The sequence below is a fragment of the Saccopteryx bilineata genome, chromosome 5, assembly GCF_036850765.1.
Source record: "Saccopteryx bilineata isolate mSacBil1 chromosome 5, mSacBil1_pri_phased_curated, whole genome shotgun sequence".
Lineage (NCBI taxonomy): Eukaryota > Metazoa > Chordata > Mammalia > Chiroptera > Emballonuridae > Saccopteryx > Saccopteryx bilineata.
Window position 1 is genome coordinate 66,925,199 of NC_089494.1, and position 5,534 is coordinate 66,930,732.

General features: G+C 40.8%; 1 pseudogene; it reads right to left on the minus strand.

Moving 5' to 3' along the window:
• Positions 1-3,957: 3,957 nt before the first annotated feature.
• LOC136306490 (cyclin-dependent kinases regulatory subunit 2 pseudogene) lies at positions 3,958-4,204 on the minus strand (annotated as a pseudogene).
• Positions 4,205-5,534: the final 1,330 nt, after the last annotated feature.

Genomic DNA, 5,534 nt, shown 5'->3' on the forward strand with positions numbered 1-5,534 from the left:
GTCTTCTAAGATAGACCAGCCCTCCATGCACAACCAAGTACCCTCAGCACTGACCAGCAGGTATAGAAGGATGTCTAGGTATGAAGGTCAAGGGATCTGAGCAACCTCGGCTGGGGTCTCCTGAGGTCTCTGCCTCCAGCGCCAGGACTATCCTCTGGCACAGCAACGCCTTTTAGGTCCAGGAGGAATTCTACTGACCTGCCCTTTCTTTTCCCCTTCCCCCGCCCTCTGGAGCTGGTTCCAGGTTTCTCTCCAGCCCTCCCATGCCTCATCATGCCATGGTGGCCTGGAAGACGTCCCCCAGCTTTTCCTGGGTTCCACAGCCTCCACGGGAAGCCTTTTCTCTCAGCCCCAGCCTGGAGACCTGGAGGTGCTGCTAAGCGAACCCTGCCCTATTGGAGAGAAAAAACTCGGATGTGGCTCGGCGGTGTGTGGGAGACTCACCCACCTGCAGGGTGGGCAGTGGCAGACTGAGAGAGGCTTGGGGAGCCACACGGACCTTTCGCAGAGGTGGAGTCCAAGATACCGTTCACAGTAAAAGAAACTCTTCCCTGGTTGACTTTCTAGAAAAAAAGGACATCTTCTGAAATTTCATCAGACACCCGTTCTCCCTGCTGGAGGGCCGGTGTGCGATGCGGCGGCTGGGAAAGGGCTCGTCCCTTCGGATTCCCTGGAGCGTTTGCTCTGTTTTAGCGTTGCGGGGCACTGTGTATAAGGCACGATGTTAACGTTCCTGCCCGACCCCCTGACACTCAACAAACTCACCGGCTCACCCATAGGCCTCTCTCCCTGGTCACTCAAACTCACAGGCCCTGTAGCCTCACAGTGGTGACTTAGTGTATCAAAAATTTTCACTGGATTTACATGTGTGGCCACCTTTGGAGTCCATTTGAAAATCTGTAAAATATTGTGTCATGTGATTGTGAGATAAATTTTAGCAGCCTCTGACCTGGCTCTTGCTGGTTGTGCAACTGAGAACAGTCTGATAGGACAGAATATACATATGGTGGCTTTTTAATTTATCTCATCTGATCTAAGACTGGTTTTTAAAAGTAATTGATTAGGCCCTGGCCGGTTGGCTCAGTGGTAGAGCATTGGCCCGGTGTCTGGAAGTCCCAGGTTTGATTCCCAGTCAGGAGAAGCACCCATCTGCTTCTCCACCCCTCCCCCTTTCCTTCCTCTCTATCTCTCTTCTACTCCTACTGCCAAGGCTCCATTAGAGCAAAGTTGGCCTGGGTGCTAAGGACGGCTCTATGGCCTCCGCCTCAGGTGCTAGAATGGCTCCGGCTGCAACAGAGCAACGCACCAGATGGGCAGAGCATCACCCCCTGGGGAGCATTATGGGTGGATCCTGGTCAGGCGCATGCGGGAGTCTGACTGCCTCGCCACTTCTAACTTTGGAAAAATACAAAAAAAATTAAAATAAAATAAAGGTAATTGATTTTAGTTGAAGAAATTATGAGACGATTCCTGCCTTAATGATTTTCAGAAAGAATTTTTAAGGAAGTAGATTTTTAAAATCCTAATTGCTTAAAATGATAATTGAATTTTCTGTAACTTTAAATATTTAATTCATTTATTTACTGGAATATCAATGCTTCTGTTTCACTTAAAAATTTGTCATCTGTTTAGCTTGACCAGGCGGTGTCACAGTGGATAGAGCGTCAGATTGGGATGCGGAGGATCCAGGTTTAAGACCCCGAGGTTACCAGCTTAAGCGCGGGCTCATCTGGTTTGGGCAAAGCTCACTAGCTTGGACCCAAGGTCACTGGCTCAAGCAAAGGGTTACTCGGTCTGCTGAAGGCCCACGGTCAAGGCACATATGAGAAAGCAATCAATGAACAACTAAGGTGTCACAACGAAAACTGATGATTGATGCTTCTCATCTCTCTCCGTTCCTGTCTGTCTGTCCCTATCTATCCCTCTCTCTGACTCTCTCTGTATTTCTAAAAAAAAAAAAAGAAAAAAGATCTTAGTATAAAATTTGTCACATGTTTAAAATGTGTTAACTTTAAACACAGTAAGACATTTTAATTTAAGGCAGTTTTTCAGTTTTGAGCAGATTGACATGACAGTCAACTGTTGCTCTGTGAATTTTCAGCCTAGTTCAAAAGTTTCTGAATTTCTAAACATTTAAAAAATGTTAAAAGTTGATATCTTTACAACTAATATCAATATAAAGTTATAAATACTAGTAGTAAATAGCCCTTTGACATAGAAATTACAACATTAATATTAGTTATTATTATAACCTGAAAATAAACTACAGTACCTTATACATTAGTTAGACTAGGTGAAAGCATTCTTTTTGCAAAATCTGTGATTTTATTAAAATAATGCTGACCTTTTAACTTCTACTTGAAAACTAATTACTTGAAGTGGTAGTCGCTAGAAATGTCTTAATGAGTTGACTTTTTTTTTTTTTACTTGATAGCAAATTCTGATGCCAGTTTATGCTATTTTGATAACAAGTGACCATATTCCACAGGACCGTTCTGTGGCTCAGGAGTGCTTAGCCCTGAGAGCCTCGCTCAGTCTGGCAGGATTTCCGTTGACTGCAAATGCTCTTTGGCAGTGCTCTCACCAGGACTCCATGCATATGTGCTCTTCTCCCACGGGCTGTGTACTTCTGGACTTGTTGTCTGACAAAATTATATCTTCAGCTAGACAGTGCAGCAAGTAGCTAATGGTTGCAACTGTTTCACGTAAGTATTATTTGCCTTAACAATACTTAATGTTAATAACTAACATTTCTTAACATTTAACTTAATTTATTAATTAATAATTATTTAAAATAATATTTAAATCTCATTGGAATTTACCTAATAAAATATGCAATTCTTATGAAGTGCATGGTCATAGAAGTTAAATTAAATTTATTATTATTAGTGAATGAATAAATATGGCTTCCATTTCAGAAATTTACCTTTTACATTAAACGAAGGCAGTTAACACATAACTACTCTAGAGAGACTCTTTTTAGCAGACATTTATTACATTTCCCTATTTAGAAAAAATGATTAGCTTTATAAAAAAGGACTTTTATTTTAAGCAGAGAGATATAATAAATATACATTAAGGAAAGTATCTCCAAAATAATCTAAACCTGGATTCAGTCATCTTACAAAGATATAATTTCAGATTGATTAGAAAAAATGATCCATCCCTGGTCAGATATCTTGATTGGTCAGAGCATCATCCTGATACACAAAGGTTGCAGGTTTGATCCATGGTCAGGGCACATACAAGAATAGATTGATATTTCTGTTTCTCTCTCTTCTTCTTTTTCTAAAAATATCAACAAAGAGAATAAAGTGAAAAAAAAGAAAAGCTCTAAGTGGAAAGCCTATTTATCTGGTCAAAAAATATATTGTCTCAAAAATTAGATTTCTAAGCAAGCAGTTCTATTTAAAATTGTGTTAATGTGTGTGCCAAAAAAAATTCTAAGAGCGCAAAGGGTAAATAATGAAAAGCTTCTGTCTCAGATCCAAATTTCCCAGGCTTCCTCTGCCAGAGGCAAATCCTGTTATCAGTTTCTTATTTATGTATGTTCTTAGATATATTCTATATGCATGTACATATCCTTTTAAAACCATTACAATAAAGAGGAATATAATAGAAACACTATTTTGCATTTTATTTTCACTTACAATATCTTGGATATTATTTTTATTTGGTATATACACATATGTCTAATTCATTCTTTTTTAAACAATGCAATGTACAGGCTTTATTTAACAAAAGTAACAGCTAAAGTCAAATATTGAGAGAAAAAGTAACTAAAAATTTTTTTTTATCTTAAATACCTTACAGTAACCTACTTGCAGATGCATTTAACTGAGCTCTGTTGCTATGAAAACTAGAGTTCATGCACAGGTATAAATGAATGATTTGTATATTTTTCAAGTGTTCAGTGGTTACTATCTTATAAACATATATACATCAAATATGAAAAATTTAGTTTTCGATCCCCAGATATACTTCAGTTTTTGGAAGAGGTCATCTAAAGAGAAGACTATGTGATTCTAGCTCATGAATCCTGTCATGAACCCGCCTAGACTCTGTTGAACACCCAGTCTCTTCCACTCTTCAGATATCAGATGGGTTTGTGGTGCTTATCTGGAAAGTTCTCAGGTAATGACATGCCGGTATTGGAGTGCTCACCAGAGTACTTGTCTGAGCAGTAGACCGGCTTGTGAGCCATCTTGCTGCGAGGTGGGCAGTGGAGGGGGAGTGATGGGATGGAAAGAGCAGAGTGCAGTGCACAAAACGTCTGCATCAGGTTAAGGCATCGACTTCAATGTGACTTAATTTATTCTTTCATTGCTATGTAGTGTTTTATTATATATATATGGCTGAACTCTAATTTATTCAAATATTTATTGTATGATTTTAGGATTCTTTCTCTATTCATACAAAATCATGAACATCTTTTACATGTGTCATTGCATAAGTGATACAGTGTAACAGAATAAAATTTGAAGTGTAAAATTGTGGGTGAAAAAATAAACACATTTAAACTCTGAAATATCTTGCTTGGTTTCTTTCAGAGACTGCCAACCTATGGCAGCCCCAACAGGGCCGACCAGTTTCACATCAATATCTTAAGTAGAAAATAATTTTTAATCAATGTTTATATTTTTTTAATTTATGGGTGAGGCTGAAAATCTCTTAATATATTTAAACATAATTTATTAACCTTTTCCAATATATATATATATATTTTTTGTATTTTTCTGAAGCTGGAAACGGGGAGAGACAGTCAGACAGACTCCCGCATGCGCCCGACCGGGATCCACCCGGCACACCCACCAGGGGCAACGCTCTGCCCACCAGGGGCGATGCTCTGCCCCTCCGGGGCATCGCTCTGCCCGGACCAGAGCCACTCTAGCGCCTGGGGCAGAGGCCAAGGAGCCATCCCCAGCGCCCGGGCCCTCTTTGCTCCAATGGAGCCCTGGCTGCGGGAGGGGAAGAGAGAGACAGAGAGGAAGGAGGGGGGGGGGTGGAGAAGCAAATGGGCGCTTCTCCTATGTGCCCTGGCCGGGAATCGAACCCGGGTCCCCCGCACGCCAGGCCGACGCTCTACCGCTGAGCCATCCGGCCAGGGCCTAACCTTTTCCAATTATTGATCAAATATTTATTAACCATATATATGGGTACCATGCATTATGCTAAGTACTGTAAACCTGAACCAAATACACATAATCTGTGACTCATGGAACTTATTGTCTAACGGAGGAGACTGACAAAAACCAATTTATTACAGAAATAATTATTTGACTACTGTTGTAATAAGGGTAGGATGTTATAAAAGTGCATAACGGGCGGCCTATCCCAGTCTAGGAGAACAAGGAGCACTTCTTGGAGAAGTAAACTGAGGAGGACTGGAGTCAACAGAATGCTAACAATAGCATCACAAGGCCTTGGTCCCCACCCCTGACTCTCCCAGGTCCTAGTAGGTAACTATGTTTCCTTCCTACAACCGACTCAGACCCATGTCACCAACAGACAATCAAGGAACAAGATGAGAAAGC